We start from the raw sequence: 13,421 nt of genomic DNA, 5'->3' as shown, positions 1-13,421 counted from the left end.
GGCCATGTATTTTACCCATCACTATGGCATCAGTAGGTTAGGTAGTTGGTAGTAGGCAGGTGTAATAGGTACCGCACCTGGTAAGACTTGGTAAAAGAGAAGAGCAGGCAGTCCTCCCCAATACCTACATACAATAAATGTCACAAGAAGCTTAAGGAAGTAACTATACGATGTGCTAGCTTAGGGCCTATTTTAAGAAATTTTAACTGGGCTTAATATACGTTTTCACAGTATGTGTGTAGTCTTCTAACTTCAGTCGCTGTCAGGACTGGTTCTCTCCGGGCACTACGGCTTCCTCCACCAGAAGAAGTTAGCTTGCACTCAGATCAATGCCAACAGATCAGACGATAGCGCCGTTTCAACGGCAATGTGTGACTGTCGTTAATCAAACCGTGTCGATGGCGCTGATTGGCTGACCTAAGCTAATCGCTGATTGGTCAGCTCACAAAATTTCGCAAATTCAGACCTAAAATGACACCATTTGCATTCTGGATGAGATTAAAATTGATAAAATTTACTTCTTGATTAATTCGGTGAATTCCGTCTCAACTTCGGATATTTCCGGCCGTGAAAAACTATCCCCTATGGCCGCGAGATTTCAAAAAAATCATTCTTCGTCAATTTTAGAATATTTGATGCCGTTTTCAGCCTCCGAGACGCGTAATAAGCTTTTTTGAAGTATTTTTTCAAATGCTCGAATCTCATTGGTTCCGGTGTTTGGTGACGATTTTCGTTGAAGATAACGAGGTTGGTCTTAAAGTATTTTAATTACAAATTAGAGGTCCATGTAATTGTGAATCAAACAAATACGGGTGAAACAAACTCCTATTTAACTTTTTCGCAATTTTGTTATGCATACTTCCGCATCCGGAAGATGGCGGCCTCCATTGAATGATTTGGTTTTTGAAATATTTTTCCAAATGCTCGAATCTCATTGGTTCCGGTGTTTGGTGACGATCTTCGTTTAAGATAACCAGGCCCGTGCGGGCCAAGGTTGGTCTTAATGTATTTTAATTACAAATTAGAGGTGCATAAGAATGTGAATCAAACAAAGACGGGTGAAACAAACTCCTATGGAGCTTTTTCAAATTTGTTATGCATACTTCCGCATCCGCAAGATGGCGGCCTCCATTGAGCGATTTGGTGCGTCAAAGCTTCAAAATTCTCAAGCCAAGCGATCCAGCATAATCTGTTTTTTCAACATAATACGTACGCGTTCATTGACAACACCGGCTTCGCCGGCTATAATTGTATTCCAGTGAATGAGGGTGTTCAATAGGGAATAGGAAATGGATTCTCACAGCAGTCCAAGAAACGACAAATTTATTTATTTTACTATAGTATATCCGCTTTCTACGGCAGCGACAGGTAGGATCATGTAGTAGGATCAGGATCAGGTAGGATCATGAGATCCTACATTACAGGTGTCTTCAATTATTTCCGCATATTCGAGGTATCTGCAGGGCCAGCGCGACCATTATAGTCCGGTCATTAAATAGTTGATGTTGAAGGAGCCGGGGCTCCCACGTCGATCGGAAGAATGGACGCGACAAAAAGCTAGAATTCATCCGAGTTGCTTTAATGAAATCAAACACTCAGGCACACTGAATCTCCGTTTATCCGTCAGCAATATATATCTATTCCGCCAGGGGGTTTGCCCAGGCCCGGCGCCAGGGGGCGTGGCACAGCGTCCTGGCTGCGGCCTGGCAAGTTGAGGGCGAGCCTGCCCGGGCGTCCTGGACGAGCCCGGCATGGTGATCGCTCCGCGTCCTTGATAGGTGCAAGGCGATTGTGAAAACTCAGCGGCAGCCGCTACACACGTCCCCCCAGAATCTACTTGCACCGGCAGGGTCAATTTGAGGGGGGTCCTGATGACCCGGCCGAAGCGACCCCTGGCGGGTCGTGGGAGGGGGTCCGGTGAGGTGGTGGGCGGTCGAGTGGGGGGCACCGTGGACGGGGGGCGGCCTCGCCGCGGCGGAAGGGCCACCCGTGGTGGGTGGTCGACGTCCACGTGCGCCGGCTTGAGGCGGTCCACAGCAATCCGGTCCGACCTGCCGCCGATGTCGATGACGAACGACTTGTCGTCCCGTCGCAGCACCCGGAAGGGCCCGTCGTACGGCGGCTGGAGTGGCCACCGATGTGCGTCGTGACGCACAAAAACATACTCCGCTGTGCGGAGTGCTGGGGGGACGTAGGACTGGGGGTCACCGTGGTGGGATGTTGGCACGGGGGCAAACCGTCAGGCGGCCTCCTGGAGGTCCGAGCGCTGGTGAGCTGCGGACCAGGGACTGGTAGCGTCGGGCACAAATTCGCCCGGGACGCGTAGCACCTGGCCATAGACAAGCTCGGCGGTGGATGCCTGGAGGTCCTCCTTGGGGGCCGTGCGAAGGCCCAAAAGGACCCACGGCAGCCGGTCGGCCCACCCGACGTCCTGAAGGCCGGCCATGAGCGCGGCCTTCATGGAGCGGTGGAATCGCTCGCACAACCCGTTTGCTTGGGGGTGGTAGGCCGTAGTACGGTGGAGCTTGACCCCCAGGTTGCAGGCGACCGCGCCCCACAGCTCGGAGGTGAACTGTGGACCGCGGTCTGACGAGATGTCCGCCGGTGCGCCGAAGCGGGCGACCCAGGTGGCGATGAAAGCCTGCGCCACGTCGGCGGTGGTGGTGGAGACGAGGGGAACGGCCTCCGGCCACCTGGTGGTCCTGTCCACCATGGTGAGCAGGTGTGTGAACCCCCGTGATGGGGGGAGGGGGCCCACCAGATCCACGTTGACGTGGTCGAAACGTCGTTCGGGCACGGTGAAAGGTGCCAGCGGGGCCTGGGTGTGTCGGTGGACCTTGGCCCGTTGGCAGGCCGTGCAGGCGCTGGTCCAATCGCGGACGTCCCGACGAAGGCCGTGCCAGACGAAACGCGCCGACACCAGCTTCTGGGAAGCTTTCCGGCCCGGGTGGGAAAGGCCGTGGAGGGAGGCGAAGATGCGGCGTTGCCAGGCGACGGGCACGATAGGGCGAGGCTGGCCTTGGGAGACGTCGCAGAGCAGGACGGTGTCCGCGCAGGGGATGTCGGCCAGGCGGAGGCCCGTGTCCGCCGCCCGGAGGGCTTGCACCGTGGTGTCGGTGGTTTGGTCCGCCGCCATAAGCGCAAAATCCACGCCCAGGTGGACCGCGTTCGCGCTGGCCCGGGAAAGACAGTCGGCCACGGCGTTGTTTTTGCCGGCGACGTGCCGGATGTCCGTGGTAAACTCCGACACGGCGGAGAGGTGGCGCTGTTGGCGGGCCGACCATGGCTCCGTGACCTTGGCCATGGCGTAAACCAACGGCTTGTGGTCGACGAACGCCGTGAAAGGTCGGCCCTCCAGGAGGTGGCGGAAATGGCGGACGGCCAAGTGTAGACCGAGGAGCTCCCGGTCAAACGTGCTGTATTTGAGCTCGTTCGGCCGGAGCTGCCGGCTGAAAAAAGCGAGTGGCTGCCAAACCCCGTTCACCCATTGCTCATGTACGGCGCCCACCGCGTAGTCGGAGGCATCCGTGGTGAGGGCGATGGGAGCGTTGAGCACCGGGTGAGCGAGCAGTGTTGCGTCGGCGAGGGCCCGCTTTGAGCCTTGGAAGGCCGCATCCATTGCTGCGGACCAGGTGATGTCGTGCTTGGCCGGCTTGCCCCGGAGGGCTTCGTAGAGGGGCCGCATGAGCTGAGCAGCGCGGGGCACGAAGCGGTGATAAAAATTCACCATTCCCAGGAATTCCTGCAGGGCCTTTATGGTGCGGGGACGCGGGAACGTGGTGATGGCCTCGACCTTGGTTGGCAGCGGCACGGCCCCGTTCTTGGTGATGTGATGGCCCAAAAAATCAACGGCCGTCGTGCCGAAGTGGCATTTGGCCGGGTTGACGATGAGGCCGTGCTCGCTGAGGCGCTCGAACAGTGTTCGGAGGTGGAGGAGGTGCTCGGCCCGGGACGTGCTGGCGACGAGGATGTCGTCCAGGTAAACGAAAAGGAACGGCAGGTCACGCAGCACGCCGTCCATCAAGCGCTGGAACGCCTGAGCCGCGTTCTTGAGACCAAACGGCATCCGCAAGAATTCGAATAAGCCGAACGGCGTGATGACTGCCGTTTTAGGGACGTCGGCCGCCCTGACAGGTACCTGGTGATATCCCCGTATGAGGTCAATTTTCGAAAAAATGACCCGTCCCGCCAGACGGGCGGAGAAGTCTTGGATATGCGGGATCGGGTACCTGTCGGGGGTGGTAGCGTCATTGAGACGGCGGTAGTCGCCACACGGGCGCCATCCACCCCCCGGCTTTGGCACGATGTGCAGTGGCGAGGCCCACACGCTATCGGAGCGCCGCACGATGCCGAGGTGCTCCAACGCGTCGAATTCGGCCTTCGCTACGGCGAGCTTGGCTGGGTCGAGGCGGCGGGCCCTGGCGTAGACCGGCGGGCCCGTGGTTGGTATGTGGTGCTCGATCCCATGCCGTACTGCGACGGCCGAAAACGTCGGCCGCGTGAGGGCCGGGAACTCCGTGAGCAGGCGAGCAAACTCGTTCGCCGCCGGGACGGTGCATGCCAGCTCGGTCGGCGCGGAGCTGCTCAATGTGCATACCAGGGAGCTGAAGGTTTCAGCGTTGATTAAACGACGCCGTTGGACGTCCACCAGCAGTCCGTGTGCGCAGAGGAAGTCGGCGCCTAGCAGAGCCACGGGCACGTTGGCGGTTACAAACGTCCAAGCAAAGCGTTGGCCGCCGAAGCAGAGGGTGACGTTGCGCGGGCCGAAGGTGCGGATAGTCGATCCGTTGGCCGCAACTAAGGAGGGGCCGCAAACCGCGGATTGCCTGTCCTGGTCAGAGGCGGGTATGACGCTCAGTTGGGCGCCGGTGTCGCACAGGAAGCGCCGTCCGGACGCTGTATCCGTGATGAACAGTAAGTTGCCCGTGTGGCCGGCGCTCATGGCTGGTAATGAACGCCGGCCCGGCCGTTTCCCGGCCTGCCGAAGGTGCACGGGGGTCGGCATGTCCGGGCCTTCTGTCCGAACCTGGCATGATAGTAACACCACGCTTGGTCAGGTGGAGGCCTCGGTAGAGCGGCCGCCAATGGCGTCGGCAGTTCGGCCGTCGACCGTGCCGGGTGCTCGGGCGCCCTGGGTGTTGCGTCGGACGGCGGTGGGTCCCATGTCGCCGCTGCGATGCGCTGTCCTGCGGCGGAGATCTTGTCGGCTTCTCTGGCAAGGGCCCGGGGATCTGTGATCGTCGTGCTTGCCAGGGCGAGGCGTACCGGGTTAGGCAGCTGACGGAAGAACAGCTCCCGGAACAGGAATGCCGGAGAGTGCTCGCCGAGCAGTGAAAGCATGTAGTCCATGCGCTCGGAAGGGCGCGTGTCGCCGAGCTCAGGCAAATCGAGCAGGCGCCGTGCGCGTTCCGCCGATGGGAGGGCGAAAGCATCGAGGAGAAGCTTCTTAATCGCGCCGTATTTGTCAGCGGCTGGCGGGCTTTTGAGGAGGCTCAGGGCGCGGCCCGCGGTAACCGACCCGAGCGCAGCTACCACATGGTGGAAGCGGGTGTCGTCGGCCGTTATGCCTCGCAGGGCGAACAGGGACTCCGCCTGTGCGAACCAAACCGCCGCGTGAGCCTCCCAGAAGGTAGGCAGTTTAAGGGCGACTGCCGTGTCCATGTCGATAGGTCACCAATGAAGGAGCCGGGGCTCCCACGTCGATCGGAAGAATGGACGCGACAAAAAGCTAGAATTCATCCGAGTTGCTTTAATGAAATCAAACACTCAGGCACACTGAATCTCCGTTTATCCGTCAGCAATATATATCTATTCCGCCAGGGGGTTTGCCCAGGCCCGGCGCCAGGGGGCGTGGCACAGCGTCCTGGCTGCGGCCTGGCAAGTTGAGGGCGAGCCTGCCCGGGCGTCCCGACTGAGGCCTGGCAAGTTGAGCGCGGGCCTGCCCGGGCGTCCTGGACGAGCCCGGCATGGTGATCGCTCCGCGTCCTTGATAGGTGCAAGGCGATTGTGAAAACTCAGCGGCAGCCGCTACAATGTTCAACAAAATTTGTACAAAAGGTTTCTCGATGGGTTTCACCTCTTTGATACCTCTACTTTAAACCAAAAAAAGTTTCCCAATATATGATGGGGAACTACCTGAAAATAGGCCAAATCCAAGATGGCCGCCATCAAAATTAACCAAAGTGGAAAGATTTTTAAATATGGAATTGATCAAGATAAAAACATGTATGATGAGTCTATTCATATCAGCATATACATATACATGTTATGGAATGTAATTTTCAAGTTCAATGTTGCATAAAATGCAAAATGGCCACCAAGATTTGACGAAAAATGCAAAATTAGTATATCTACATGTACATAACTAACGGCATTAGAAAGTGGTTAGAAATCTCTATCAATTAGCATATTCAAACCCCTGACATCTATATATTCAATGTTGATGACAAAATTATAATGTCAATGGAACTCTAAAACATGTTCTTATTTACTGTAATTGTTGGATTAAGGTTAATACTACCATGCCTCTCTGCACCTATAATGTCTTACCTCAAATTTGCACAGTGCATCACTATTAGCAGGGGCGGATCCAGGGGGGTGGGTGCAGGGGGTGCGCACCACCCCCCCCCCTTCGATCCAGGATGAGGGTGCAGGCGGTGCGAATCTGCTGAACTGTTGGACCAGGGAAGAACACAAGGAACTGCAGAAACTGCCAAGAACGCACGAAATGCCGATTCTGACGATCAATTTTTAAAAAAAATTCCTGGGGGAGGACCCCCAGAACCCCATAATCCCCCACCCCTAGTCCTATAGTTTCATGCACCCCCCCCCCCCGTCTTGAAATTCCTGGATCCTCCCCTGATTAGTCGGTGGTGTTGTGGCGGACACGAAAGCACTGACGTGGTGACATCACCCCGCACACCGAGTGGGGGTGGGCCATGCCCTGGAGAGAGGCGTGGCCTCACGATATACACGGGGCGCGCAGCCCTGAGAGTTCAGTGTTACAGTGAGCTCTTGAATAAAGACTCTTACAAATTACCGCGTTGTCCGCTTCCTCCTTGTTTACAAACAGCGCGCGTAACACCGCGCTTTACTGGTGACCCTCGACGTTGGATCTGCCGTAGCGATCCTTCCAAACACGACGCCATTGCCATGGCCAACAACGCGATGTCGATTAAACTTCCCGAATTTTTGGAGGCCCAGGCCGAAGTTTGGTTCGTCCAAGCCGAAGCCCAGTTTCAGCTTCGGCGCCTCACCCACGACGACACGCGCTACTGCCACGTCGTCGCCTCCCTTGGGCCCGGCACGGCCGCTCGAGTTGTGTCCGTCCTTCGCCACCCACCGGACGGCCACAAGTACGAGGCACTCAAGCGGCTGCTCCTAGCCACTTTCAGCCTCACGGAGGACACACGGGCCGACCGCCTCCTGGATCTCCCCGAGCTCGGCGACACGCGCCCGTCGGTCCGAATGGACCATATGCTGTCACTGTTGGGCGACGAAGCCCCTGGTTCTCTATTCCGGGCGCTTTTCCGTCGCCAACTTCCAGCACAGGTACGCCTCGCGTTGGCCGGGACCGTGCTAATGGAACCCCGAGCATTGGCCGCCGCGGCGGACAGGTACTTCGCGGCTTCGGACATGCGGGCGAGAGTCGGTGCGGCCGTCACGGACCTTGAGGCTGATGCTGCTGATGATGCTGATCCACAGCATCAGCTTACACAGCATACGCAGCATGCTGATACGCACCTCGTGGCCGCCGCCACGCCCCGCCCACCGCCGTGGCGAAAACCGCCACCGTGGGGAACTCCGCCGGCCTGGCGGAGCCAGCCGCACTCCTCCAGCTCCACCACGTGGTGCTGGTTCCACGCCAAGTTCGGCCACGAGGCTCGACAGTGTCATCCGCCATGCTCCTTCAACAGGTCGGGAAATGCCCGGGCTGGCGCTCGATAGTGGCAATGAGCGCCGGCCATTCGAACAGCCTGCTGTTCATCACGGACACCTTATCCGGGCACCGTTACCTGTGCGACACAGGTAACGTGAGTGTCGTTCCTGCCGGTACGTCGGACAAGCACGCCGCGGGCGGGGGCCCCGCGCTGCTTGCCGCAAACGGGACGCCCATCCGTACGTATGGAAAACGCTGCCTCTCTCTGCGGTTCGGAGGGCAGGTTTTCCGATGGTCGTTCGTCACCGCCGACATGCCCATGGCATTGCTTGGCGCGGACTTCCTGTGCGCAAATGGGCTCCTGGTCGACGTAAAGCACAGACGTCTTGTCCAGGCCGAGACGTTCAGCTCGCTCACTTGTGCGCTGCCCAGCTCGTCGAGCAGCCCACTGAGCAGCTCACCGAGCGGCTTGCCAAGCGGCTTGCTGAACGGCTCGGTTCCGGCCACATTGATCTGTACGCTTCCGGCAGCGGACAAATTCACCCGCCTCCTCGCTGGCTTCCCGGCCCTCATGCGGCCCACCTTCTCGGCGGGGGCCGTCAAGCACGGGGTGGCCCATCACATCCCCACCATCGGGCCACCGGTCTACGCCTGGGCATGCCGCCTCGAGCCGACAAAGCTGGCGGTAGCAAAAGCGGCGTTCGCTACCCTGGAGCGACTCGGCATCGTTCGGCGCTCGGAGAGTGCTTGGGCGTCGCCGCTGCACATCGTGTCGAAGCCCGGCGGGGGATGGCGACCGTGCGGGGACTATCGCCGTCTCAATGGCGCCACCACCCCCGACCGCTACCCCGTCCCCCACATTCAGGAATTTTCCGCCCGTTTGGCGGGCATGTCCTTCTTCTCGAAGGTGGACCTCATACGCGGTTACCATCAGGTCCCCGTCAGGCTGGAGGACGTCCCGAAGATGGCGGTCATCACGCCGTTCGGACTCTTCGAATTCCTGCGGATCCCTTCGGTCTGAAGAATGCGGCTCAGGCATTCCAGCGGCTAATGGACAGCATCCTGCGCGACTTGGATTTTGTATACGTCTACCTGGACGATATCCTCGTCGCCAGCGCGTCCCGCGAAGAGCACCTACACCACCTCCCCACGCTCTTCGAATGCCTGGGCCAGCATGGCCTGATTGTGAACCCCGCAAAGTGCCGGTTCGGCTTCGCCGAACTCGATTTTCTGGGGCACCGCGTCACCAGGCACGGAGCCGTCCCCCTGCCAGCCAAGGTGGAGGCGGTGAAGGGGTTTCCGCGCCCCCGCACGATCAGGGGGCTGCAGGAGTTCCTGGGCATAGTGAACTTTTACCATCGGTTCCTGCCCCGTATCGCCCAGCTCCTGCGCCCCATGCATGAAGCTCTCCGAGGTAAGCCGGGCAAAGGCGACGTCACCTGGACCGAGCAGATGGACGCGGCGTTCACGGGCGCGAAGCTCGCCTTGGCTAACGCCACCATGCTCGCGCACCCGGCGCCCGATGCACCGATCGCCCTCACCACCGACGCCTCGGACTACGCGGTGGGCACGGTGCACGAGCAATGGGTGCGTGGAGCTTGGCAACCGCTGGCGTTCTTTAGCCGGCAGCTTCGCCCGCCCGAACACCATTACACTACCTTCGACTGCGAGTTGCTCGGGCTTCACTTGGCGGTCAGGCACTTCCGCCATCTGCTCGAGGGCCGTGCATTCACGGCGTTCGTCGACCACAAGCCGCTGGTCTTCGCGATGGGCAAGGTCACCGAGCCGTGGTCGGCCCGGCAGCAGCGTCACCCCTCGGCCGTGTCCGAGTACACGACGGACATCCGGCACATCGCGGGGAAGGACAATCCAGTGGCGGATTGCCTTTCCCGGGCCGTCGCCCACGCAGTCCACCTCGGCATCGACTATGCCCGGATGGCAGCGGACCAGGCTGCAGACCCCGACGTCCAGGCCTTGCGGACCGCCGTCACGGGCCTCCGCGTCACGGAGGTGCCGTTCGACGGCGCGGGCGCGGCCCTCTTGTGCGACGTCTCCCTCGGGCGGCCTCGCCCCATCTTGCCCGCGGGCTGGCAGCGCCAGGTGTTTGACGCCATCCACGGCCTGTCCCACCCGGGTGCGTGGGCCTCCCAAAGGTTGATCGCCGACAAATTCGTCTTGCATGGCCTCCGGAAGGCCGTCCGCGGCTGGGCCAGGACGTGCCTCGCGTGCCAGCGCGCCAAGGTGCACCGGCACACCCAGGCCCCGTTGGCCCCGTTTACGGTGCCGGAACGCCGGTTTGACCACGTCCACGTGGACCTGGTGGGACCTCTGCCCCCCTCGCGGGGTTTCACCCACGTCCTCACCATGGTGGACCGCACCACCCGGTGGCCGGAGGCCGTGCCCTTGGCGTCGACGACGGCGGCGGACGTCGCGCAGGCTTTCATCGCCACCTGGGTCGCCCGGTTCGGCGCCCCCTCAGACATCTCGTCCGACCGCGGCCCCCAGTTCACCTCGGAGCTCTGGGGGGCGGTCACGCAGGGGCTCGGGGTCCGGCTGCACCGAACCACGGCCTACCACCCCCAGGCTAATGGCCTGTGTGAGCGATTTCACCGCTCATTGAAGGCCGCGCTCCGGGCCACCCTCCGCGACGGCGGCTGGGTCGACAGGCTCCCCTGGGTCCTGCTGGGCCTCCGGACAGCGCCCAAGGAGGACCTGCGCGCATCCGCGGCGGAGTTGGTCTTCGGGCAACCGCTGCGGGTGCCGGGCGAGTTCCTCCCCGACTCCACGGCACCAAGGTCCGCGGCACAGCAGCGCTCCGCTCTGCAGGAGACCGCCCAGAGGTTCGCCCCGGTGCCAACGGCACGCCACGGGCACCCACCGACGCACGTCGCCCCGGAGCTTCGCACGGCGGAGTACGTCTTCGTCCGCCACGATGCCCACCAGACACCACTGCGGCCCCCGTACGACGGGCCTTTCCGCGTGCTGGAGACCGGGGTGAAGCACTTCACCCTGGACATCGGCGGTACTCCTGACCGCGTTTCTGTGGACCGCCTCAAGCCAGCCCACCTCGACGTGGACCATCCACCGCCAGTGGCCCGACCCCCGCGTCGGGGCCGCCCCCCTGCGGGCGGACCCCCGGCACCGCCCAGCCCCGCCGCCACGCCGCCCCCCGGTCCTGCACCCATCCCAGGGGCAGCCGGAGGCATCCCAGATGGCATCCCTGCATCCCAGATGCTGCCAGTCGCCAGGGGGCGCTTCGGCCGGGTCATCCGTTTGCCCCGCAAACTGGCCCTTCAGGTGCGCGGGGATTCTGGGGGGGGCGTGTGTGGCGGACACGAAAGCACTGACGTGGTGACATCACCCCGCACACCGAGTGGGGGTGGGCCACGCCCGGGAGAGAGGCGTGGCCTCACGATATACACGGGGCGCGCAGCCCTGAGAGTTAAGTGTTACAGTGAGCTCTTGAATATTGACTCTTACAAATTACCGCGTTGTCCGCTTCCTCCTTGTTTACAAACAGCGCGCGTAACACCGCGCTTTAGTGTCACTGGAATCATTAATTTGCCCATTTGTGCATGTTATCCCTTTACAGTGACCACACACCAAGTTACATTTGAGTCCATTTTTCCTGCAGGAGCATGTGTTTTTGGCACACATTCCAGTACAGTTGCATTTAATGATCTTGAGTAGAGATGCAGGTGCAGCAAGTTGATCCATTCTGTGTGGCTTCAAGATAGACTCATGCTGGGTCTTGCAGAGCAGAGCGCCCAACCCGATTCTGTCGCCTCCATGTTGTTGCCTAGCCAGGCCTGCACTTGGAGGTAGACCCGCTGGCTGTGGAATCTGGCAGCATCTGATGTCGGTGGAAGACGTTCAGGGGGCAGATAGCCGGAGCTTGAAGCAACCTTCTCGGTGAACGTAGATGCACGTTCAAAATTCAAATCTGAACCATGCTTACAACCATAAATGGTTGCAATGGCCTGATTACCAGATAGCTCAAGTTCCTCGCGATTAATATCTGCCACCATGAACAACTCTGCAAATTCCTTGAGGCCACGGTATTTACCCATAGCTGACATTTTTCCTATGCCATAGGGCTTCGATGTCGTATCACATCCAGACAGTGCATGAATAAAGAGCAGGGATCGAATGACTGAGGTCAGGGTCAAGTTCCTTCTGCAGGATGTATATATCAATGAGCTTTGTGCTAGTTTGAAGATAGATGGTCTCATGTTTGTTGGGCGTGAAGTGGTTTTGCAGCAGAATGAGAAGGTCAGTGTCATCCCCTACAACTACCACAGGCAGTGTCAGAGCAATTGTGCAGGCAGTCATTGCAATGTCATAATCAGCATCTCCAGATGACTGACTGACTTGAATGCCTTCTTTCTTCTCCATCTCAGATCCCAGGAGATGAAGGAATTTCTGTTTGTTTCTCGTGTTTGCCAAAAATGGCTTTTTCGTCATTTTGAGCAACATATCTGGAGTGAAATCCACTTCCACTCCCATCTCACTACCAGTTCTCCTTTGATGAGTGTCATCTTTGGTAGAAGGGCCACTGCCATAGCCATCAAACACAATGTGAGCATTGGTATAGTGGTTGCGCACAAACGCAATATATACAGACTTGGCATTTAATATGGAATATTTTTTTGTGGGGGTGAACTTACTTTTCAAGATGACTCAGAACCAAAAGTTCATTAGAATTATGTTGAAATTATTCTAGATTTTGTTAATGTGACCTTTAAAAGAAACAAAAACCACATTTGACATTTTGAAGTAAATAAATTGATCCTTGAAAGTGATGTAAACTGATATCGAACTCAATTCACGGACAGTACTGTGTTAAACTTCTGTACGTTTTCCAGAAGTATCTCTTTATTTTGCACATTAGCCAAAAAAAAATTCAACAAAAACAAAAGTTAAATTATGACTGGGATTACGGACAGTAAAATTACAGTTCAGTACTTCGTGTAACCCCCACGAGCATCCAGGAGAGCACGTACACGTCGAGGCATGCTGTTCACGAGATTTGCCAAGGTTTGGACAGGAATCGCTTGCCATGCAGTGAAAATAGCCTGCTGCAATTCACGCACAGAGGTCGGCTGCTGGTCCAAGTTGTCGATTTGACGCGTTAATTCTGCCCACAAGTTCTCTATCGGATTCATATCCGGGGACATGGCAGGCCACTCCATATGCTCGACACCACGGTCAGCAAGAAAGTGTTGGATCATGCGAGCATGATGAGGCCGTGCATTGTCATCTCGGAAGACAAAGTTTCCTCGAAAGGCTGCACGAGCAAATGGAAGCAATGTTTCTTCCAGAATGTCCCTGTACTTGAACTGGTTCAGGTTTCCATTCAGAACAACCAGGTCAGTTTTGCCCCCTGCATGAAAAGCAGCCCAAACGGTCACCCCACCACCTCCAGCTTGGACTCTTGGCACAATACAATCTTCGTTGTAGGCTTCATGCACTTGTCTGCGCACTCGGTTGCGGCCAACTTGACGATAGACCAGAAATCTAGACTCGTCACTGAAGGTCACGT

Source organism: Myxine glutinosa, chromosome 6 (assembly GCF_964187855.1).
Source record: "Myxine glutinosa chromosome 6, kmMyxGlut1.1, whole genome shotgun sequence".
In the NCBI taxonomy this organism is placed as follows: Eukaryota; Metazoa; Chordata; class Myxini; order Myxiniformes; family Myxinidae; genus Myxine; species Myxine glutinosa.
This window is presented reverse-complemented; position numbering follows the sequence as displayed.